The sequence below is a fragment of the Bos grunniens genome, chromosome 1, assembly GCF_055505025.1.
Source record: "Bos grunniens cultivar Pamir isolate PY7600 chromosome 1, Bosgru_T2T1.0, whole genome shotgun sequence".
Taxonomy (NCBI): domain Eukaryota; kingdom Metazoa; phylum Chordata; class Mammalia; order Artiodactyla; family Bovidae; genus Bos; species Bos grunniens.
In genome coordinates this window covers 131219957-131246519 of record NC_141165.1, presented here as the reverse complement: position 1 = coordinate 131246519, position 26563 = coordinate 131219957, and the positions used below count along the sequence as shown (strand labels likewise).

Below are 26563 nucleotides of genomic sequence, written 5' to 3'. Positions count from 1 at the left end.
TTTTATATGACGGGGGTCTTTGTAAGTGAAGTCAACTTTCTAAGCATGCAAAGAAAGCCTAAATCAAATAAAAAAGCTGATGTGTAGTATTCGCCATATTTATAGGTAATAATTTTAAACAGAATTTATTCCAAAGGTACCATATAAAAGAGGCAAAATATTTCCTTACCTACATTTCTTGTAACAGTATTATATTCTGTATAACTAGAAATTTCTGTTTCCAGACGGACTGGGTTCTTTCATATTATTTAATTAAAGGAAAACCAAAAAATTGCATAAGCAATTTGGTTAATAAGTGGAAAAAAGAAAAGGGGAAATTTTTAAAATTCATGTATATTTGATTTATAATACTGTGTTAATTTCTGCTGTATAGCAAAATGATTCAGCTATAAATATATGTACATTCTTTTTTATATTTTTTTTCATTATGGTTTATCACAGGATATTGAATACAGTTCCCTATGCTATATAGTAGGACTGCGCTGTTTGGGAAATTCTTAATACTATGTGACTATAATTAATATGCAAATACATATTAGCTATAAGTAATTTCAAGAACCATATTCTAGTATTATAAGATGTGGAAACAAAACTATTTCTCATTACTTAACTTGCCAGAGTTGCTTTAAAGGAATATATCTTAATTTCCAAAACATTGCAGAAACTGACATGTCCTAAAAAACATAGATTTTATTTCTGCCCAACAGTTTCTTAGGGACTTAGGAGGCAGAGACTGAACAGATCCCAATAAATCATCTGGAAATTCATTTGGGTACACTCTTGAACACTTAATTACTTGAAGAAGAATTAATTACAAATATAAGCAGACTTACAGTACAGTAAATAGGCTGAAGCTAATCATGAATTAAGATTGGGATGAGGAAATTGAACTATCTTTACTTAATTTAATATGCTTTTGGTGGGGAGTGGAGTCCAGTTAACCAAGAATATCTATAAAGCTCTGAACCTTAGAAAAGTTTGGTCAGGAGAACTTCCAGAATGTTTGTTTATGGAGGTTTTGATCTCAAAGTTATTCTGTATAGTCTACAGATTAAACAAAGGAGGAAACAAAAAAATTGAAGAAAGCAAGCAAGGAGGGAAAGAAGGGAGGAAGGAAGGAAGGAACCATTCAAATAGAATTTTGTTTTTCATCCTACACCAGGAGTTTCCTACCTTATAACGGCGGACGTCACACTGTTTTGAAATGCCTAAATTGCTTCATTTCGATTCATATACCCCAAACTAGAGATTGTAACCAAATCCGTATGTATTAGGAAAAATCAAATATTAACAAAGTGATTTTAATTTGGGGGGCTTTAGAACTTGATTTTTTTGAGTCCTTTTATTTAAAAAAAGATCATGATTCTCCAGGTATCATTTTGAGAACCTTCTTGTAACTTTTCTCTACATCATTCACGATTCTGTCCTTCATGCTTAGAAAAACGTCTGCATAGTCACCTGAAAGATTTTTGATGAATGCAAATGGCTTTTGTAGATAAAATTAGTGTATTATTTAATGAAGCATTTTTATAAATGTTTATAGCAGTTACAAGATATGTTAATGACAGAATTATTCTTTTCATATATACTTACCTAAATTCTCAAACAGAATAAAACTAACAAATAAATGTCACATGAAAAAAAAAAAACCTTCCAAAAGTTAACTACTGTCAATACTTCAAGAACATTTTTCTTTTGTCCCTCCCTCTCTCTCAGTATAGATGAGTAGATATGGATATAGAGATATAAAAGATACATCACACACACACTTTTACTAAAGAAAAATCATGTGATATATGCTTTTGTATAAGCTGCATTTTCAATTCAAAGATATACTACAATACACAGGAGTCCATCACATAAAGAATATTATCACACACCCAGAATGTCAATAGTGCTGAGGCTCACAAGCCTTGTTCTGAAGACTTGGCTCTGACCTAAAGATAAATGCTGAATTAAAATGACAAAAGGAGGGAGGGATTAAAATTAAATAATATTATAAATGCTTATTCTATCTGAAAAAAGCAGTGAGAAGACTCCCCAGATCTGTATAAATGCTCCTACATAACTTCTATCCCATCAACAAGACATTTTCATTATAAAATCCTACATTCCACCCTATACTCACAGACAATAAGGGTTAAATAGCCCAAAATGAACATTACAAATTAAATGGAAAATCAAACAAACCTCACTAAAACTGGGAGAAACTTTTTTCCTTGAGATAATAGAGACAGAAATTGACAAAAGTGAAGGAAGAAACAAAAAAGGTACTGAAAACAGAAACAGAAAAAATAATGGATGAAAATGACAGTCTTCAATTTCCATAAGTTCAAATTAATTTTGGCATTATGTCAATGGCTGAATTGAAACAGATCAAACCAAAAGCCATAATTCTAGTCTCTATGGTCACAAATGTAGACTGCATGGTGACCTCTTCTTTTCAATAAGCAAAAGAATAGAAAAAACAAAAACAAAAACCTAGTGCTGTAACCCCAATCAAATATAACATACTGCTTTTAAACAGTAACCTACTGTTAACCATCATATTATGTTGAGTCATATAAAAATATTGATTGTAAAAGGTGACTTTGTATATTCTAAATCTTAGTGCCCCTTTGTAAAACCAAAAATTGACATTTCCTCTCTCTTCAGAGAAAGGAAAAATATGTCTTCTAACACATACAAAATACTATAACTGTGAAAATAGCACTATTTAAAACAAGCTAAGAAATATTTCTTGGCAGATTTCTTCCTGCAGCTGGATCTGACAGCCGAACTGTAAACCTATCAAAAACGAGTTTGTATAATGAACAGACACAATATTAAACACTGCACTGCAGCAGGACTACTTCAATTAACATAATCCGGGTAGTGGAGATGCAGAACGTGTTAAGCTTTCAGACAATATGCTGGCATCTAGCCTGTGTCAAAAATCCAAGCAGAGGTCTCTCTTCCTCATTACCATCTACCTAACCAGCCCTCAGTAGTAACCACATTAGAAGCCCACATTTCCATAAGCTCTAGACAGCGCTTAAAGGGGGGGCCTCAGCTATCTACATACTAGATGAAAACAAAAGCTTCCCAGTGGTGTTGCTCCTTTTGGGGAAGGAGCCAGAGGAGGAGAAAGGAGGAGATGGCGAAAAAATTTTTAAGTTTCAAATAACTTTACGCTTTATATTTTTCTTCAGAATCAGTCTCAGGTTAAAAAAAAAAATAGTGACATTAAGGTAAGGAATACCTCAATGTATTTGATATGTGAGACTCTTATATACTAGCATTTTGCCTTTAAGAAGCTATAAATGATTTTTTCCTTAGGGGTAAAAGCCTTCTCTCCTAGTACTTAAAGACTTCTCTGAAGTCATTGAAAATCCCTTATAGAATGCTTTCATCTCCTTTATTGTGTTGTTTACTAACAAGATTATATAGAAAACTCAGGAATAAGATGTAGCTTGTCAAACAAAAGTGGAGAGAACCATTTCATATTTTTTTTCTGGTGAGCACAAAAAAAACTACAATCAGAATTCTTATTTCCAGAATACAAGAAGGAACATTATCTCTGCACACAGAGAAGCAAGCTTTCTTTTAGAAAGTAAATTAAGGTTTTTGTCTGGTTATTCTACGGCATATACAGCTTACCCTGCAATCAGTGCTTAAAATCAGAAATAAAGATGAACTTAAAATGAACTTCTTGGTATGTCTTCATTTTCTACCCTAAAGCAAGTCAGATGATTTGCAGTATCTGTTACACAGGAATTTTTTTTTCAGGCATCACCCCCACAATGTTATCCGTACACCTCTAGGTTAACATACTAAACCAACTGGGGCTAATTAACTAGTTCAGCTACACAAAATCTTTTCTGCTTTTAATTACATTAACCTAATGTGACTTGAATTCAGCAGACCAAAAACGAAACCACTAATTATATTAAGGGCTTCAAAGACGATTTCAAATTGCTAACCACCAAACTGTCATATAATTTATCTCATTTCCTTAAGTAGATGTTGCATTCAAAAATCTGTGTTTCTCACTATAAATACTATTTTTAAAATAGATCCTAACAATGGATTAAAAGAACACTGACTTAGAATGCTAGAAGAGAAATATGTTTAAATAATACATAGAAGACACAAATAGGTGTCATTATACCTATGGGAAATTGGGAAGTACTTAATTTTTACAATTTTCTGAAAGATTAAAGGCTCAGAAATATTCATTTACAGTAGTAAAGACAACAGCAGGGTTAATATGAGTGGCAGTTTTAAAGCACCCAGGTTTAGAAAATATTTTTTCTGAAAAATGATTCTTTATCATGTTTTCACACTGCTTTGCAAAGTAAATGAGCAGAGAGGCTGTGAATTATAGCACCAGGTATCATCCTTAAACAATTCACTACTAAGTCTCTTTGGACAGAATATCTCTTGATAGCAATGCTGTCAGTTCTGCCTGGATCTCTGACCTGAGCAACAGATACCCAGCTGTTGACAACTAAAGGAAGAGTACTTTGCATGGGTTTAAGACTTAATGACCACCAGACGCCAGTACCCCAGATGCCAGTCATAGCCTCCGGACATTCACCACAGTGAACTAAACCTCAGGGCAGTTTTGGATAGTCCTTAAGGACTCCTTTCAACAGAGACATGTTAAGAAGAGTCAGAGCAACAGTTTTTATTTCTTTAACCTTTAGCATTAATTCAACAACAGTAACAACTAAAACCACCCCCCACCAAAGATATCTTATTTGATCAGGGAGCAGAGAGTGATAGGAAGTGAAAAAATACCCATCACTTTCCAGTCTGGTTGCAAGTGTATCAACCATTAATGTGAACAATTCCAACTGAAGCATCCATGCCTTCTAACATATACCATATCAACTTTCAAAAACAAAGGTTGCATTCTAAATGAAGGAAAAATACTGCTGGCAGTGCAATTATACTGCACATATGATAGGCAATGAGTTTGATAAAATACATGTCCCATAGCAATCTAAAAAGTTAGAACCAAATAAAAGATAATTCACATAATTTGGATCTTATATACTATCAAAGAATACAGTCTTTCTTATTTGGCAATATTTCTTATTCACACTCTCAGGTAAGCAGTTCAATACGAGACAGCAAAAGAGACACTGATGTATAGAACAGTCTTATGGACTCTGTGGGAGAGGGAGAGGGTGGGAAGATTTGGGAGAATGGCATTGAAACATGTAAAATATCATGTAAGAAACGAGTTGCCAGTCCAGGTTCGATGCACTATACTGGATGCTTGGGGCTAGTGCACTGGGACGACCCAGAGGATGGTATGGGGAGGGAGGAGGGAGGAGGGTTCAGGATGGGGAACACATGTATACCTGTGGCGGATTCATTTTGATATTTGGCAAAACTAATACAATTGTGTAAAGTTTAAAAATGAAATAAAATTAGAAAAAAAAAAAAAAAAGAACAGTTAATAGGAAAAAAAAAAAAAAGAACAGTTAATAGAAAGCCATGCTGAGAATTAAATAATTTTATGTTTTTACTAATCATGGTTTAATATCAAATATAGGTAATTTATATTTTTTAATATACATATTCATAGTTTTGCTGTTTTACTTTTCGGAACATAAATTTTAATGGAGTTAGCAAGTAGATCAAAATTTAAATTTTTGAAAAACTTTAGTTATCAAAACACATTGATATAAAATAATTTATATCTACCACTCGAATCATCAATACTTAAGTATAGACAGAAATTTCAAGAACTTAATCTTTATTCTATTTATCTGTACTAACCTTGTCACACTAATGTTTTTAAAAGTGATTTTGATGTATCCATAACAACATGATTTCATATAAAATCTCCAACATAAGTTTTCTTTTAGATGAATAAACAAAATAATAAACCATGGTTAGGCAAATCACAGTCCTTCTTCCTGGCTAACAAAGTTTATTTCCGCTCTACTTTTCATAAAGGTTATTGCCTCTTAATATATTTCCAAAAAAAATTCAACTCTATTTCTGCTTCATTCTGGTTCACAGGGACCTTTAATAAAAGGAGAGAGAAGAGAGAGGGGAAAAGAAGGAGGAGAAGAAGAAGAAATGCATTGTCTTAAATACTTCCCACTCAAACTTCTTGATGAGATGTAACCTGATTTCATGCTGGTTATTCAAAGGCTGTTATACATAGCTGCCATGTACTCCGGAGAAGGCAATGGCAAGCCACTCCAGTACTCTTGCCTAGAAAATCCCATGGATGGAGGAGCCTGGTAGGTTGCAGTCCATGGGGTCGCTACGAGTCGGACCCAACTGAGCGACTTCACTTTCACTTTCCACTTTCATTCATTAGAGAAGGAAATGGCAACCCACTTCAGTGTTCTTGCCTGGAGAATCCCAGGGACGGCAGAGCCTGGTGGGCTGCCGTCTATGGGGTCGCACAGAGTTGGACACGACTGAAGCGACTTAGCAGCAGCAGCAGCAGCCATGTACTCATGACCAGTTCAATATGGACTCCTCATACAAAATGAGAGACTGTACAATACAGGTGGGTTAAACTAAGAAAAATAAATTATATGCTATTATTTACAATATATTCTCAGTATAGATTATAAAAAAAAAAAACAGTAAGATTTCCATCACACTGAAAATTTTTCATCTGAACCTTACTTATCCATTTACTTGTCCATTCTTATGCCAATCATCCTTGGTCTTTATAGCCTACTTAATGGTAGGACTGACGTTCACGTGATTTTCACACACAAAACGTCTTGTACAACAAAAGGATGCCTAGGTAAGTACATACACACTGTAAAGAAATTATGAAAATGACAAATTGAAAACAAATGACTATTCTACATTTTACCTGGTGACATTAAAAGGGAAAGTGTTACAAGGGGAAAAAAAAAAAAAAACATAAGTTATTGTAGATCTTTCAACTGTTCTCCTAGGCGTGGAATTGAGAGGAAAAACAGGCAATTAGGATCTCTCCTTTGGCATTCCATATTTGCTTGGGCTACATGCATACAAGAGAACATGATCCAATTTCATTTGTTTGCTGGGCCACTTTACAATACCATTTAAAAACCAACATGATTTCTGCCAAGAGTTTAAACACACTCCATCATCAGAGAGAAGCAACAAGAGACTCATGCAGAAAAAAGCAATTATCCCAGTGGGGACACGTGGCTCTCTCCACAGCTTGGGGAGCTGCCAGCTGAGAACACAGGCCTGGGAGAATTGCTGCTTAGGACTATGGCAGCTGCGTTTCTCTGTGATTTTCATTTCTCCAACTAAACTTCTCATTTCTTCCTCATAGCAGTTTATAAATTGGTAGTTGGCTGTTTGATGCCACAGAAGCACACCTAGGATAATTTGATTATAGACTAACAAGGGCTGTACTGCTAATTGCAGGCAAGTGGGAGCCACCCTGCAGAGAGACATAGTTAAGTTAAAGGGAGAGGATGATTTTCTGTGTGAAAGTGTAAATTATTACCTTTCTGTATATCTAGTTTATATCACCAGATGATCTTGCCATGAATCCTAATTTTAACAAGGAATAATAATTTAAAAAAATAAAAAAGGAAGTCCTGTCTTTTTAAAAGACACCTATTTTGCTTGCTTAAGTGTGGTTCAAAGTCAATATGAAGACCTGGGTTTGGCATTTTCTTCTGGACACCATTTTATTGAACCAGTCAACCAGGAAAGCCATCTCTAATTTACTGTATTCCAAACTAGGGACAGACAACTGCCGACTGCCGGTGAAACAGAGAGCAGATGAAACAGTGAAGGCTTTTAGCTGATTCCCCAGGTGTCTGGTTCCCAAGTCATTAAGATCAGAACCCCAAAGTGAATCCTATAAAAAGGAGGCAATATAAAAGAGTGGTTTGAGAAGAAAACAGCCTCTACCAGCCATCCCGGCAAAGTAAGTTAAGTTGATTGATTTTTACCTCTGAAAATTCTACATATTACATGGTAGTATTCTACATGCATATGAGAAATTAATTTAGTTCCCAGCCATTAAAGTTAATGTATTAGTTCCTTCACGGGTCTCATGAAACAATGTCCTGCTGTTTTAAAGGTAAAAACAAAGTCTTATGGGCAATTTTCACTTTCCTACGAAAACAGGTTTGCTTTTTATCACCTCTCCCAACCATCTGGCTATAATTCTGAATTTACATACAGTTACTGTTAGGATAGCCTGAAATAAAAATCTATGGAGGAATTATGACTATACTCTAGAAATAAAGATGACAAATGCTCATCATATTTGAGGGGAGAAAAGCTCATTTTTAAGCACTTGGCTCTTTTGAGTTACATGTCCACCAGCTGAAAATACTTTTCAAACAGTAAGTCCTTTTTTTTCCTCACCACGGGTTCTTACGCTTAGCTCTTTTCTATAGTTTTGGTCCAGTGTGAGAATTTCCCTTACCACCAAATGCCTTGCTAAGATAATGCCTTTTCCAGAGACACTATTTTGTCATTTGTGAAATTTAAATTCACTTATATTATGAAGAAAAATATAACCATGGCAGACAAAGTCCAAACCAAGGCTGAGTATGCAATAGCTTCTTGGATTCAGAAATGCAGAATGACTTTATAGAAATGAAGTATAGAAATTAAGTAAGCATACTTGTTTATGTAAATAAATTTGTAACCTGCAAAAATAAATAAGCAATAAAAGCATTTAATACTTTTTATTTAACATTTAATACTGTTTATTAAGATTCTATACAAGTAGGAAGATCCCTAAAATAAGCCATAAATTGAAATAAACATGCATCCCTGTTCTGTGGTATTTTAATCTAAAAGAGTCAAGAGAACAAGAAGCGACTTGCATGTGACAAGCTTAATTGATTAATCAGAGTCAGGGCTCATCAGACAGGGTCAGAGATTCAATATCCATATGGTCAGTTGCTTCACTCTCTTTTATTGATCACAAGACTATGCCGGAACCTAGCTCACTTATTTGGCAAATTTGTGCCTCATTTTGTAAGAGACATATGATAAGATAAAGGATGATAGATAACCCTCTCTTCTCCACCACAACACATGGCAAAACAAATGAAAATATATCTACATACTACCTAAGAGAAAGCCAGTAGGATCATTTACACATGTGAGGGACAGAATAGAATCTTGAGGAGAAAGGTCTGATCTAGGGCTTAAAGGAACTCTTTTTTGTGGCTTACATTAATCTTCATAATTATGCACATGTACTTCTCACTATTTCTAGAGAATTAATGGTCATCTTGTGGATAAATAAATCAAAATAAATGTATCCTGTCCCTTATATTTCTATAGCTATCTGCAAAAACAAAAGTGAAAATGTCTACCTGAAGAGTATTTCAAACACCATTTGGAATGCTACATTTGCAACAGTCTTTCTCCAACTATAAACAGTAAAGTTCCCCAGTGAAGACAAAAACATTCTGAACAGAATATACGTGCAAAATATTAATAGTGTTAAGGATGTCAATGTTCTGGATGCTCCCAAACCTAAGGCTATAAATTATGTTTGAACTTTGATTTGTAATTCAGAATTTCGTGAATCCTAGGTTTCTTCCATACAAACCTAAATAGGAGGTTTCCGCATTCAGAACTTTTCAGGTAAGGTTCTGATGTTTGTGATATCAGTCAGTGGGAAAATGAAAGAGTAAGATTAAAACCAATAAGAAACAAACAAAAAATTCTATCTTATGCTTACTGTTTCTCTTCTATATAGAACAGAAATTCTACACTGGCAAGGAGTTTTCTGTATCTCTAGAATCTTGCTTCACTCCCACGGAGAAAGCACACTATCATATTTTTCAAGATTTGAGATGTAGGATACATAGAATTCTTTGATTTTGGTCATCATTTCTTCATTGAAAGGCTTGATATTTGAGAATTTGCTAGAAAGACACTCCTTTCTGTTGCTGTACAGAGAAAAACGCAAATTCTGTGGACCTCATACCAAAGTAATACATACATTTAAAGATGCTAACGTTTCAGTAGGAGTTTTTAAATGACTTAACAATGGAAAAACCTGAAAAAAGTTATGTCCTAAGTGTAAAATGCTTTTGGTAGTCTTCTCCTCAAACACATGAAAAATACATCAGTGAATCTGTGGTAAATTTCATAAATGTACTACTGTATTTAAACAACAACCTGGAATATCATTACTGTCATGATTAACGAGAACCATGAGGTAGCAACATGTGCTGTGTATATGGCATTGTTGCATGCATCATCATTCATTTTTATAACAGTCTCACTGGTGAGATATATTTTTCTATTAAAGGATGAGAAAAGTAATGCTCGGAGCATATCAGAAACTTGCTCCAGATCATTTAGCAAATGACTGGAGTTCATTCTACATAAATCCAAAGTAAAGTTTACCTAGTGCACTTACTTTCGGACAGAAAACAAGAGCTCCTATTTTCTGTGCTTCTCACGCCACAAACTACAAATCAGCAATGTCTCATATAGATTGAGAGACTCAATGGCTTGGGGAAGAAATACGTACTATTGGCGGACCTCCCTGAGAGCATTAGATTGATGGCCCTCCTTCCATTACAGTCCATATTTAAGCCTGAGTGATCCGAATAGCCAAACTAATTGCCATTAATCCACCTAGCTGCCAGTGGAAAAGATGGACCTGTTTACATTTCACATATGCATTTGTTCTTTGTAGGAGAAATCTAGTTAGGTAAATATCTTACATTAGTTCCTCTATGGAGGGATGGCTCTTCTTTTTCCATGTAAATATGTACTTATTACTATGACATATTTAAAATTTGAACAGGATATGCATAAGTTTTCCTAATAAAGATGAGAAAATCTGACATGATCTTCTATAAGCATGAGGCATAACACAATATGGAGATACGCTGTATCTAGGTGATAGAAGACTGACACCATGAATGCTAAAAGGCAAAGAAATACGAAATAATGGATTCCTTAGCAAATTACACTTTATCCACTCAAGGAGACAGAGTTACATTATTTTCAACTAGTATTATACAGATTGAGTTCAACTGCTTTTGAAATTTTCCTTATACATGATGATGCTCTTAAAGGTGACTTAAACATGAGCCTTTTTCTAGTGTGATCCGCCTTTAAAGCTTCATGATCACCTAGATTTGTAAGATTTAGGAAGAGAAAACCTGTGCCATCTGTTAGTAATTTTCTTAATGCACACTGGATTATTTTACAAGTGCATGATTTATCATATTATCAAATTCTTCAGGCTTTAGGAGATAAAACTTGAAGTGGTCAGATGTTACTAATAGAGTATTAGTACTTTTAAAGCAACTCGCCTTTAAACAAAAGAAAGGCAGAATCAGCACTAAATTAGACATCAGCCTCAACATAAGACTTGGGATTATTTTTTGAGAGAGCATCTTTAAAAGTGACAATATGAACAAGATAGAGAAATAGATAAAACCAATTTTAGCCAATTACAGGTAATGAAAAGAAAATTCCAATCCCTGTGCTCAGATTAAAAATAATTTTAAAAATAAAGGCTAAAAATAATTTATGTGATTTTTGCAGTTTGAACCATGTTTTAAGGGGAGAATGCTGTATACTCAAATGCATTTTTCAATTTACTACTTTGTTTTTTAAAGATTACAATTCATTCTTCCTGTGGTAAACAGAAAATTATGTCTGGGTCATCATGAGCAAACACTGAAATTACAAGCATTTAGAAAAGTCAACTTTTTAAAAATAGAGAATTTACAAAAAGTATTCTTATATTATTTACATTTTTCCCAAATTATAGGCAAGATTTGTAAGCAAGGTTTTAAGATAAATTTTAAAATGGTATTTCTAGAGAAACATTTCATCCATGATTAATAGAACATCGAAAATAAAATAAACTGGTTGGAACACCATCCTTGAAACCACAAAAAGACTGTACCTTTAATTTGGCAAACTACTTTAACCTGTAATTAAACAAAGTGCTCCCAGACAGTAGTAAAATGTCCTTGGCTATTTGGAGGACTGTAATGACCTGATCAAATATATCAAAGTGATTGGAATGTGAAGAAACCTAGTTGCTTGAATGAGCATGCATTATGAAGAAGAAACAAAGGGACAACATTTGTAAATCAACTCTCTCAGGGTATCACGCTAATTGGAAATTGCTATTACGAGCTCCGTCTCTCACCACGTGTGTTTATTTTGCAGTTACAATACTTATGGTAGTGTACTCCATTGATAATTACTTTGAATTATGAGCTATAACTTTTTCTAGCTAACCACTCAAATTTCTGAGATATTTTCTGCTTTCTGGAATATCTTCTCTGATTGAAGGATCCTGGATGCTGAGTGGCTGTGTACATCCACATCAGGTTTTGGTCCAGTGAATTTTAGGACTTGGCTGAATTCCATATCGAAGGTGCCAGGCACTCCTGAAACTAATATTTGGCTGAGACTAGCTTTTGGGCAAATATTCAAAACTATTTCAGAGAAAACATGTCTGGAAAAACAATTCAGAAGGCCAGAAACATTTTGAGAGATTTGAAAGAGTAGTGACAGTCAACATGAACACAAAGCTGGGTTAAAAAATCAACATTGTACAATACCAAAACTGTTCAAGAGTATTCTGATTTTTCACGTTAGGACTTTCACTCACGTCAAAGTTCATTATACTTTTTAAAAGAAACTTAAAAGTGCTATAGTATATTGTTTCCTGACGTCACCAAAGATTATTTACTAAACTAGAAAACATTCCATCTGGCACTCTTTAGCCTCTGCTACTTTATCTCTGCATCCAAACATGCTTGCACCCCCTCTCTGACACTTGAGTCATTTTATATGGACTTACAAGGATTTTATTAGGAATTACAACTAGGTGTCCTAAGGGACCCAGACAAAAATGGGCATGTAGACTATAAATTACAGAGGCCCCAAGAGTATATGTCATATAGAAGGAGACACATTTTATGTACACTTAAAAAAACTGATCGAAAACAGGATACGCCAGTTTTATCAGTGTTGGTTTTTTAGGGGTTGTTTGTTTTATTTTGTCCTCTAAATAATACAAAAGGGCTCTTTTTCATTCTGAACTTAAACATCTCTGGTCTCTCCCGTCTCCAAGTTATTAATATTAAAGAGGAGAGAACATTGACTGGAAATCAAGAGAGGACTATTGAAAATAACTACTTTACAATGAGGCTGTTATTGTGATTCTTCAAAATACTCTCACTACTCTGGTTTGGTTCTCATTATAAACTTACTAAATAGCGAAGTTATTATTAGCTTAGTATTTACACCAATTAAAGGATGTGACCAAGGTTTACTAATTAATTCAGTTTCAAAAAGGAGCTTCGGACTTCCCCAAAATGGCCATAAGTTAAAGTTAGCTTAGTATTTAAATTGTTGTAGTTTATTTTTATTATTTTGGATGAAATTCTGAGGCAACTTAAGATAGTTACTTAAGATTAATTTAGATATGTTCTTAAAGCATACTTGATAAAGCAAAAATGTGTAGAGAATTATTCATCAAAGTGACACAAGGTCATGTTTGTACCCAATGGATAAATAATTGAAAATAATAGGGGAAAATATTGAAAATAAAACTTTCTATGATTGGAAATATTGAATTTAGGACACAAAACAAGTAGCAAAATTGTATGAAATGAGTCCAGTAAACCACTTTATCTGTGGATTTCTTTTGTTAGGAAACATCTTAAATGTAAGTGTTTCTTTGAGAAGGGGTGATCAGATGTAGTGTGTCATGGCAAAAACAAAACAGGCATTGAGATGCCTGGCTATTACAGCTGACTCATGATATAGATCCATTAATGACTCAGGGCATATCAACTCCCTGGCTTCCTTTTCTTGCTTAAAAATGAAGGGATTTGCCCATTTACAATCTCTCGTCAGCTCCATCTCTAAGATTCTGTGCATATTTGTAAGCCACATAGAAATATATTTACTCACATAATTAACCTGTGTAATATCTCTTCCTTATCCTACTAATAAGCCAAAGAAGAAAAGATACTTTAGAAAAAGAAATGACGTGGATGATACTTCCTTTCCAGTTTATAAGAGAGTAAGAAAATAAATATATAAGTGCATATGGAAATCAAATCAAGTATGTTCAAATTAGCAATTTTTCAGTTCTGCGTATGCTAGAAGACATTGTTCTGATTTACATTTCATTCATTTAATGTCTGAAGAAATATGTATTGGGCTCCAACTATAAGACAGAGGAAATATAGGTGGCCCTTAGGTGTCTTATGTATACTAGATAAGTAATATGTAAGTAATGATTTGCAACAGACTAAAAGCAAAATGGTTATCTAAAGGAAAGGGAACTGACAATAGGAAGATAAATTCAGTGTAGAAGTGCAGGGTAGGGTTTTGCAGTAGGCTCCTCTTTAGAACTCAACTTTAAGTTCAAACTTGAAACAAGTGAGTTAGATAAAGAAGGCATAGGCCTCAAAACATCCCAGATAGAGGGAATAGGATAGGCAAAGACTTTCATAATTTCGTACCGCTAGCTCTTATGATCTAAGCTGTTAAATGCACAAGTGAAGTGAAGTTGCTCAGTCGTGTCCGACTCTTTGTGACTACATGGACTATAGCCCACCAGGCTCCTGCGTCAGTCCATGGGATTTTCCAGGCAAGAGTACTGGAGTGGGTTGCCATTTCCTTCTCCAGGGGGATCTTCCCGACCCAGGGATTGAACCCAGGTCTCCTGCATTGTAGGCAGACGCTTTTTACCATCTGAGCCACCAAGGAAGTCAATGCACATCTAACAAACAAATAATGAAAATCTAGAGCAATGATCAAATAAATAGCCATTGGGATTACATTTATAATTATATTGCGTCTAAACTGATTTGTGTGCTGGAACTGAGAAAGCCTTCTGTTAAAATGCTTTCAAAAGAGTACTTGAGCTTCACAGGTAGTTCTAAGATTTTAGCTTTAGTTTTCTAGTTTCAGCATCCAAACATGAGGAGTGTATGTGTAAATATTTAAATAGAATTACAAGTTTCTGGAAAGTCTCAAGATGTTTCTTGGGATGATAAACCAGCAGTTCTCAACCAGCACACTTCATCTGAATCACAGCATTTCTCAATTCCCCTGAGAAGTGTCCATAACTAGAACTGTTCTTGATGCACAAGAGAAAAGTCTATTTATTATACTGAGTGGATGCTTGAGGGCATTAGGGCTTAATTCTCTTGTGGAGTCCCCCATTGGTTATTGCATTTCACAATAAGGATGAACAAAGATTCAAATTAGTTTCTTAATACCAGTATTAGCCTGAAAAATTACTTACTCATAATATTCACCTGTACTAAGTACTCATGCTGATTCTGTAGAAATTTGTTTTCTCACAGTTGTAAATCAATATAAACAGAAAATTAGATGAGACAAATGCCAAATCTGTTTCATATATACATATATACAAGGTCTTCTTGTTTATTCGGAAAAGTTGAAATTGCTATGGCATAAACAGTTCCTGGTTTTTTCCACCCAGTTTTTGATTGCTGAATATATCCAGAGGTCAGGCAGATATACCAACAATAATGAAAACCAGAATACTGATTACTAATCCATAAAGACTGTGTCACCATTTAAAATAACATATGTATTTTTTCACTGATTTCCCACAAGGACACTGTAAACTAATACAGGTATTATTAGACAATTCATGTCACAGATGGAAACAATGAAATTTACAGAGATCAAATGTCTATAAAGTCATGCATATAAGTTTTAAAACCTGAATTTATTACATGTCTTATATAAAACTATGTTGACTTTTACTAATACACTGGATTTCAGTGATTAAATTTGAAAATTAAGTAGGATAGGACATAAGTTTACTTTTTAACTCATTTCTTTGGTCCCATGATTCATATAATAGATTCATACTGATTAACTTATATTTAAATCATGAATAAAAATTAATTCTTAAAAAAAGATGAAATATATAATGTGCATAACTATGTAAGACAGGAAAAAAAATTCTGGTTCAATACGCCAGTTTCCTTTGACCTTCACACAACAGAATGACCTATTTACTTGCAGGAACACAAATTTTAACTTCTCAGGGAAAAGGGGCTCTATGACATCAACTGCATAAAGCATGTTGATTTCCTGTCGGGGAACAGAGGGGAAAAGGAAGCAACAGACACTGAACAATGAAAGAAGTTGGAAGACCAGAGGAAAGCACTGATCGAAGGAAGGGAGGAGGAGCAGATGGCTTAGGAGGGAGACATGTGGGAATTGGGGGGAAAGGAAGCAATTGGCAAGGAGAGGGCTGAATGCCAAATTTATGAAGGATCTGGAGGACCCTGGGGATCTGGATGGGATGTGAGTCAGCTGCTTTTTACCAAAATATCACACCAACAAGGGAAATCAAAGAAGCCTACAAAGACACACAGGAAGCAGAGAAGGACTGGAAAAAGAACTGATGACATATTGCATTCTAACAATTGTACCTCTTAGCATGGGGAATGGGAGGTGTTAAATCATCTTTTATGTATAACTGAATTTTTCTCCGAACTTCACTAATGATTTTCAAACCTTTAACTTGCTTATGAAAGAAATGATGCAGATACAACTCTTCTATTTAAACCACATTTTACTGATACCCTGTATTGGTGTGTTTTCTCATTCAAATATAAATCAATTACTTTCAACCATCTATAGGGTGACCAGCTGTCTCAGTTTTCTGATAACTAAAGGTTATTTTCCTGGGCCTGGGATTTTCGGTGCTAACACTAGGACAGTTCTCTGCACACCAGGATGATCAGTCATCTTATCTAAGTTAAAACCTTAAGAAAAGACCACTAAATGTCCTTGCTCTTCATGCTAAAACATACAGACACTGAAATTTTCCCCACATTTTTCAAAGAAGAATGAATACGATCTTAATACAGGGATATGATAAGTAGATGAAATTGACAATAAAATGGTTTCTGGACTATGGCTTTGATAAGAATAAGTAACATAATGAAAGCATTTCTTTATAATTTATTTTTTTCAACTAAGTACCAAAAAGTCTGTAAGACATATAACATATTTGTAGCAGGCTGCTTTGAGGACAGGTAAGAAAAAAATTAAAATTAAAGCACAGCTTATCTCAAAAAATAAGACAAGTCATTTAAAATGCTATGTCACAAAGCCCCAAAGAAGATGGAAACAATATGTATTATTCATCTCTAAATTTTAACTTAAAAGTTAAGAGTTTCAAACATGAAAGTCTTTTAAACTCTTCTTTTAAATACTAAAATGACATAATTCTGGGTAAATGACAGTAAAAGGTTATTTGGAAGAAAATTATCTGGAATTTCAGAAATGAGTCCAGGATGTTTACCATCTACACTGTATTGTTACTATTTAGCTTTTACAACATTTTATTGTATTTATATTAAATTGCAAAGCTACTACATCAATATTTTTATTTAATTTCCCATTCAATTTCTTATAATTGCTTTATTTTTATGCAATAACTTTTGATGTGTGTACAGCTGATGAAATTATAATCTAGCTAATCCACAAACTGCACTATTAACTATATAGTCAGTTAAATCATTCTCTGACTCATTCCCTTTTAATATAAATCCTTCTTTCCTTAAATGCCAAATGGTGAAGAGTCATTTACCATCCTCTTTAGAAAATCTCCTAATATCTTTTGAGGAAAGACCTTTACTGTCCAGAATAAATGGTTTTAGTTTATTTGAACCTTTAGTTAAATTATAACTGGTTTAGTTGAACTTATTTGATTGAACTTGGCCATTTATAGGTCATCTTTTGTGAACGTACCAAATTTCAAATTTTATAGATCTTTGTTATATTACAGTTGTTATTACTGGACATAATATGGGCTAATTCTCAAATGTATCTAGTTTAGTTTCAAAACCACTATAACCTCCACTGTGTGAACTAATCTCTCCAGACCCTTACAAACTCAAAGACAATATTTCACAGTGGAGACTAAGAGTTGCTGTGATTCTGAGTTGAAATCTGCACTAATAGCAAATTCTCAGAGTCTTTATATATGTGGAAAAATCTATAGAACCTTTAGAAAATGCTGTCAGTAAACAAAAGGCAGGTGTCTCCACAGCCAGTTCAGAGTTAACCACTGCATTAGTGAAATTTTAGTATTTATGTGACAGGCTTGCTGTGAGGATAAAACGGTCAGTATATATGTATATATATAGTGCTTAGAATGGGGCCTGGCACATAGTAAGTGTGGCATTAAGTGTTTAATGTCAATATCCCCTTCATCATCATCATTATCACTAGCATTAGCCTCCTCCTTGTCTCCATTAAGACACAATTGACAGGTATAAGTGTAACATAATGGAAAGAACATAGCTTATTCACTGAGTTTCAAAGGGGATTAAATGAGATAATATAAAATCTGCGCATGGCAGTGCTCAACATACAATAGCTACTGTTATTACTATAGTAGGGTAGTAAATTGTTGGTGTCCTTATAATAACCAATAATCAGGGACTTCCCTACAGCTCAGATGGTAAAGAATCTGCCTGCAATGCAGGAGACCTGGGTTCGATCCCTGAGTCAGGAAGATCCCCTGGACAAGGAAATGGCAACCCACTCCAGTATTCTAGCCTGGAGAATTCCTTGGACAGAAGAGCCTGGCAGGCTACAGTCCATGGGATGGCAAAGAGTCGGACACGACTGAGCAACTAACACACACACACACACACACAAGTATTACTGCATCACTGATGCAGTGGACATGAACTTGGGCAAGCTTCGGGTGATAGTGAGGGACAGAGACGCTTGGTATGCTGCAGTCCATGGGCTGACAAAGAGTTGGACACGATTGCGATATTTAACAATAACTATTGTGGGGCTTTCCTGGTGGCTCAGCAGTAAAGAATTCACCTGCAATTCAGGCAACTCAGGTTGAATTTGTGGGTCAGGAAGATCCCCTGGAGGAGGAAATAGCAGCTCACACCAGTATTCTTGCCTGAGAAATCCCATGGACAGAGGTGCCTGGCAGGCTACAGTCCATGGGGTCGCAAAAGAGTGGCACATGACTTAGCAACTAAACAACAGGTACTACTGAATACCTTAAATCATTTAACTTATGAATACGTTTGTTTTTATGCTTATAAGTGAATTAAATAAATTTTACTTATATCTTCTGTGAGAGATGGGCTATTTCCTTCTGACATTATGCCTGCCATACCTGTAGCTACCATCAAGAGAATGTTTATTTGTACAGAAACAATAAAAAGATATGGGAAGCATGCCGCAGACATTGAACAATTGTGTGACTCTCCCAAAACTAGCATGATTTTAACATACTTATCTTTTTACTAAGGTAACAATATTAAAAGTACCCCAGGTCTACAAATTTAAAATAAATGGCACATTTTTAAATAAGCTTAATACCATTTCACAATATTTTGGCACTAGTAAGTTTCTATTCTCTTTTTACCAATGATGATTCACTCCGTTCAGAAGCTCAAAATCATGCTAACAACTTTTTCTTGGCCTTTTTGGGTCTACTTGTCAGCAACATAATTCTGTAATTGACAATCTTTACACACAGTTATGCCCTTTTGTAGTCTCGGAATTTATCTGCGGTATGTACTTTCAACTGTATTTATCTTTTTCTTTAATTCAAGGGCAATTTTAGTTTTTTTGCTTGAACACAGATTTTTTCCCTCAATATATGGTATTGTTTTCCCCAATCTTATTAATAACATTCTCAGTCTTCCACTCATACAAAATAATCTTGAGGGGCTTCCCTGCTGGATCAGTGATTAAGAATCCTCCTGCTAATGTAGGAGACATGAGTTTGATTCCTGATCTGAGAGGATCCCACATGCTGAGAAGCAACTAAGCCTGCACACCACAACTATTTAGCTTGTGCTCCACTCACTGCAACCACTGAAGTCTGTGCACCCTAGAGCCCACGCTTGGAAACAAGAGAAGCCACCGGAATGAGAGGTCTGCAAGCCACAACAATAAGTAGCCACCACTCACTGCAACTAGAGAAAAGCCCATGCAGCAATAAAGAACCAGCACAGCCAAAAAAAATGAATAATTTTTAAAAAATCTTGAATGTAACTACAATATTTCTAAAACATAGTGAAATAAAAGCAATATATCACTTTTTATAAAGTATATTTAAATGTTCTACAGCAAAAAAAAAAAGTCTTAGGTACTCTAATTCATTTCTATGGGAAAAATTCATTTATTAATAATAATGGTTATGTCTAAGTTTCAGATATATGGAGTAAATCTATTTAATCCAGCCTTCCCTTCTATTTCTCATTCTCAATATAAATACTCAGGTTTGGGTGGGAGAATACAAGAAAGAAAGAACACTAGAGACAAAAACCATCTAATGCCTCTTTCAAATTATTCTAATAAATACATGCCAAAAAAGTTCTAAAAGATTCTCCTCTCAGGTAGGAAAATAAAATGCTTTTTATATATTCCTGGTTTATAATCATCACAGATCTAAAATCTGGCTTGGAATACTGGTCAGGGTAAAAAGAAATGACTTAGAACATCAAAAAATGCAGGTGCAGTTACAATTCAATTACATATTTTCCTTTTTTGTAGGGTGTGGCTTTGTTCCTACAGCTGGGAGCGTTGTACTTTAAATTTTCAACAAAGAAAGCCACCACATTAAAGAACTCTAGAAATTCCTATAACCAAAACTGTAGCAATAATCATGCAATCTTCATATGCCTTTCATAAAGATAATATGTGCTTTAATCTCCTGTTTGTCTGTACTCAACACATTTGGCAAAGTACTTGGACAATAGAAATGAAAACAATCATTCAAGAACAAAGCTGAGGAAAGAAGAACCACAAAAAATATCTAATAACCAACATCTCTTAAGAATTTACTTTGCATTTTTGAAAAAAAAAAGAATTAGAATTAACATCAGGCATTATGTTTCTGTTTTAAGTTTTTGTTTTAATTACTCAATTTTAGTTTGCCTAAGGGAAGAAAATCCAACAAAAACAATTAAGATCTAAATAAGAGCAGTAATTTTGTATACAAACTGCTGATTTTTCATCATTTCCCTGCATGTATAAATGTGCTTTTTTACCTCCAGTGTTTTATCAGTTTAACAGTCATAATTTACACAAAACACACAGATGGTTTTAGAAACAGTAAAAGTTTCAAAATGTTACAACTTCCTGGCATATGGAACACTATCATGGATCATCATGTTGGCAGCATTTAAATTATTTTAAAATTATTTATACATTAACATCTTGGCATTGTTTCATAGTCATAGGTTATTTCAACATTAAAGTGTTTGATTCTTGATAGGAGATGCTTTTTATTCTGATTTTAAGCTAATGTGTGGAGGCATTGGTGCCCTTTATTTACAGGATAGCATCTTCTAGACAGTAAAATGTAAATGAAAATTCTATAATAAAGCACTCTGGCATAAACCACAACATTTCTTCTAGTTTAATATATAATTAATTTAATATATAAAAGGAAGTTCCAAGAATTTTTTAAAAAATAAAATTTACCATAGCAGTTTTACACCTTTTTTGCCACAAAAAATGCATAGATACATATATATGCATACACACAAAACAAAACCTTTAAGATTAACTTAGACTTTCAAAATGTGATGCTACAACACCTTTATGTTTTAACTATTTTATTAGATACAATACAGAAAGAATTGGCTATACAATTTTAATGTGCCTGATTTCAACCTTTCCAATTTCCTTTGAACCAGTTCAGTGAGTTTTAATCCCACTATTAAATTGAAACTGCTATTGTTAAGATCATTAATGACCACCAAGTTGTCAATTCCAATGGTCAATCTCAATCCTTCCATTACCTGATCTACAGGCTGCAACAGACTCAGTCACTGCAACCTCCTTAAAGCACTATCTTCAGTTGACCACCCTTCTGGTTTTCTTCTTTTCTTACTGACTGACTGCTTGCTTTCAGTCTCCATTGCTCTTTCTGCCTCTTTTCCCTGAGAGCTAAACACTGGATCTCTTTTCCTTTCTATGTATAATCACTCCCTTGGTGATTTCAGTCTCCTCTTATTTAAGTAATATGTACATGCTGATGATGCCCATATTCATTAAGATAGGCTAATGAGTCTCTGCTAAGAAATTCTCTGTGATTTACTACAACAAAAACTTATTTCTCCTTCTTTCTACATGACCACAGGGGAAGACAGGAGTGTAGGTGGAAAGTTCTGCTACACCTAACTCAGGCACCCAGGCTCTTTGGGTGTCCTGGAACATGTGTCTTCCTTGATTCAGTTCCGCTCAGTTGCTCAGTCGTGTCCGACTCTTTGCGACCCCATGAACCGCAGCACGCCAGGGCTCTCTGTCCATCACCAACTCCCGTAGTCAACCCAGACCCATGTCCTTGGTTGCCACATGGTAAAGAGAAAGTGCTGGAGGCTCACTCTCTAGTATTTAACATCTTTAATTTTCACTCTTAGCTCCTGAAGCTGAACCAGCCAAATGGGTTTGCCCCATAGCAAGGAAACTGAGAAGCGGAACCTTTCTTCTGCCCAGAAGGAGGGGAGGACTGCCTGGTAATGAGTACTTGTTTTGTCTACCACAACTCAAATTTTTCTCCAACCTCAACCTCAACTCTGATGTTCTGACTCATGTTTCCAACTGCCCATCTGACGTTTATACTTGGATATCCAATAAGAATTTCAAAATCACAATGTCTAAAGTGGAGCTCCTGATACTTCCCATTTCAAATCTTCTCTTTCTACCATTAATGGCATCTTTGTCAATGGCATCTGGACCTTTTCAGTTACTCAGACCAATGGACTAAGATAACCTTCTCTTTTTCTCACAAGCCACATCCAATCTTTTAGCAAATTCTGTTGGCAATTGCTTCACAGCAGATCCAGAACATAACCTTTCCTCTTCAACTACCTCCTAAGAGAGATTACTGAAAAAGCTCCTACTGTTCTCAGCCATTACCATTCTTTACTGTGTACTCCAGAGAGTGGAGGACTCTTCTGAGAAATCTCTGATGCTTCACACCTTGTTCTGAGGGGAAGTGAAACTATTTACAAAGACTACAAGGTCCTAGATAGTCTGGTTAGATTTTTTTTTTTTCTTAATTTTTATTGGAGTACAGTTGCTTCACAATGTTATGTTAGTTTCTGCATACAGCACAGTGCAATAGTTACACACACACAGTCACTCTTTTTAAGACTCTTTTCCATATAGGCCATTGCAGAGCATAGAGTAGAGTTCCCAAGGCTATATAGTGGGTCCATATTAGTTATCTATTTTATACACAGTAGGTGTATATGTCAACCCCAATCTCCCAGTTTCTCCCTCCCTGCCTTCTCTTACTCATAACCCTAAGTTTTGTTTCTACATTTGTAACTCTATCTCTGTTTTGTAAATAAGTTCATTTGTACCTTTTTTTTTAGACCCCACATATAAATGATGTTATATGATATTTGTCCATCTCTGTCTGACTTAATTTCACTCAGTATGACAATCTCCAGGTCCCTTACCTGCCTCCTGAGAAACCTGGATGCAGGACAAGAAGCAATAGTTAGAACTAGACATGGAACAATGGACTGGCTCCAAATTGGGAAAGGAGCAGGTCAAGGATGTATATTGTCACCCGGGTTATTTAACTTCTATGCAGAGGACATCATACAAAATGCCAGGCTGGATGAATCATAAGCTGGAATCAAGATTGCAGGGAGAAATATCAACAACCTCAGATATGAAGATGATACAACTTTAATGGCAGGAAGAAGTTCTTGTGGAAGGTGAAAAGACAAGAGTCAAAAAGCTGGCTTAAAACTCAACATTAAAAAACTAAGACCATGGCATCTGGTCCTATCACTTCATGGCAAATAGATGGGGAAAATGTGGAAATAGTGTTAGATTTCATTTTCTTGGGCTCCAAAATCAATGTGGAATGGTGACTGCAACTGAAAAATTAAAAGATACTTGTTACGTGGAAGAATAGCTATGACAAAGCTAGACAGTATATTAAAAAGCAGAGATATTACTTTGTTGACAAAGGTTCATATAGTTAAAGGTATGGTTTTTCCAGTAGCCACATATGGATATGAGAGTTGGACCATAAAGAAGGCTGAGTGCCAAAGAATTGATGCTTTTAAACTATAATGCTGGAGAAGACTCTTGAGAACCCCTTGGACAGCAAGGAGATCAAATCAGTCAGTTCTGAAGGAAATCAATCCTGAATATTCATTGGAAGGACTGATGCTGAAGCTGAAGCTCCAATACTTTGGCCACCTGATGTGAAGATCTGACTCAATGAAAAAACCCTGATGCTGGGAAAAATTGAGGGCAAGAGGAGAAGTGGGGGACAGAAGATGAGACGGTTGGATGGCAGCACTGACTCAATGGACATGAGTTTGAACAAACATAGGGAGATAGTGATTGATAGAGAAGCCTGGCATCCTGCAGTTCATGGGTCTCAAAGAGTCGGACACAACTGAGCTACTGAATGACAACAGCAACCATTTTGCTATTTCGTTCTTTTTTATGACTAGTTGCCATCCTTGATGCCATTTCCTACAAATCTCCCTTTGCTCATTCTGCTCCATCCACAATGACTATTCTGCATTTTGTTTTGAATGTTAGAGTTACATCCTGACTTAGGGTCTTTGAACTTAACTATTTTGTCTGAGCACTATCTTTTTATCCCTCCTTTAGTTTTTTTCACATCTTCATATAAAACATTTCTTGTCCTCTATTAATATTTAAAATTGAAATTCTACCCCAATCCTAATTAATCTACCACATCATTATTTTTATAGGACTTATTATAGTCTAATACACTACATCGTATGCTATCTATTATGGTTTTACCTGTATAATTAATCACAGAATATAGCTTCAGAAGGGCATTGCCAGATTTCTGTTAATGCTGCATCTCCAATGCTGAGAAATTTAGCATTAATTTGTATTAAACACAAACAGGAGACAGCTGAGGAGGAGATAGATAATAATGATGTTAATGAGTTTGAATTATTAGGGAGGGAAATAGAAATTACAGGTAAGAGTCATCAAATGACTTAAAATATATTTTTAAAGGGAAAAATTATCTTAATTTTCCATAAGTCTAAAAGGAATCTGTTATCAATAACAAAAGGAGCATTTGGCCCTAAACTCTATTCCCCTGTGTTCCTGATTCTTTTTCCCCAAATCAGTGTTTCCGCATATGAGACATCAGAAGCCACTTTGCTCTGTGGCTTTTCAGCATCTCATAAAAGTAGAGCTATGTCCTTCTCACACTAATTCCTAAAATTAAATCATTTGAGAAGCTCATGCTAATTCAGATCAGTGCAGGAAAAAAAAAAAAAAATGTTTGTTTTACTTTAAGGTCTCTAAATCCTTGTCCACCACAACTCTCTCTCTCTTTATTTTTTTTTTTCCGCCACTTAATTTTCATACTGATCTGCTAACTAGTGGTTTAGATACAGTACAAGCATTTATTAGGATTACGTGGTCCTATACGATTATTATAACTTTTTTCTTCAACATTAGCAAAGACCTTTGCTTTACACACGCATTTTCCTGGGGAACTTTAAATCTTGGTCCATAAATTCACAAGGAGATCAAACCAGTCAATCCAAAATGAAATCAATCCTGAGCATTCATTAAATGGCTGATGATGAAGCTGAAGCTCCAATGCTTTGGCCACCTGATGCAAAGAGCTGACTCATTAGAAAAGACCCTGATGCTGGGAAAGATTGAAGGCAGAAGGAGAAGTGGACAACAGAGGACAGAGGATGAGATGGTTGGATGGTATCGCTGACTCAATGGACATGAGTTTGAACAAGCTCCCAGAGATGGTGAAGAACAGGGAAGCCTTGTGCTGCAGTCAATGGGGTCACAAAGAATCGGCCATGACTGAGCGACTGAACAACAGCAACATCAACAACAACAAAAAAAACAGTAAAGGAGAATATTGTGCAGTCATAGAATCAACGAGAGTTCAGTTACTTAGGTACTTTGGTCAATTCCTTGTAAGACAGAAAAAGCAAAGAAGTCTCATAGAATTGCTGTTAACAAGAAAAAAAATGCATCATTACTTATTACAGATAGCTTACTTCTCTACTCACATCACAGTAGAAATTCAAAATCCAATAATCTGGTCACATTATTTTATTTTGCAATGAGGCCAATCCATCATAACCATCATTCAGAAAAAGATTTTACCTTTCAGAAATGACATCAAACTCTATAGAACACAAAAGCAATTTAAAAAGGAGAAAGATAAAAATTCTGAAGTGACTTAAGCTTCTTTCTGGAAATTATACTGTATTTCTGAATTCTATTTATAATATTTTGCTATAACATCTAGAAATGAGATATGACCAGAGTTACTAAAATAATTATGTCATACATAAAAGTATTAACTCTCAGACAGTGAAATCATAGTTTTCTTTTACTGAGTAGCAAACTAAACAACATGTATATTCCTTTTGTTTTTATGTCAATACAGGGAGAATGAAAACATTTCTTTTAAAGAAGCATTGAAAATGAGAGCTGTTGCAGTCCTGTGTTTAAAAGAATCCACGTTTTTCTCTTTTTCTTTGTTGGAGATCCATACAGTTAGATTTAGAAATGTTCCCCACTGCTG

At 34.9% G+C, this 26563-nt stretch overlaps 1 protein-coding gene and 1 long non-coding RNA gene across 15 annotated transcripts in view; one reads left to right on the top strand and one right to left on the bottom strand.

Moving 5' to 3' along the window:
- The window catches only part of ROBO1 (roundabout guidance receptor 1), a 1296447-nt gene that overhangs the window by 119364 nt on the left and 1150520 nt on the right, over positions 1-26563 (bottom strand). The gene's annotated exons all lie outside the window — the stretch shown is intronic.
- Positions 1-26563, top strand: LOC147380212 (uncharacterized). Of its 4 annotated transcripts, XR_015167347.1 has the most exons (4): positions 7862-7897; positions 9531-9582; positions 22404-22499; positions 26426-26563. It is a non-coding gene; the product is annotated as an uncharacterized LOC147380212 (long non-coding RNA). The 4 variants fall into 4 exon arrangements; XR_015167350.1 differs by lacking the exon at positions 9531-9582 and having other exon boundaries at positions 1-7897; XR_015167345.1 differs by lacking the exon at positions 26426-26563 and having other exon boundaries at positions 22404-25923.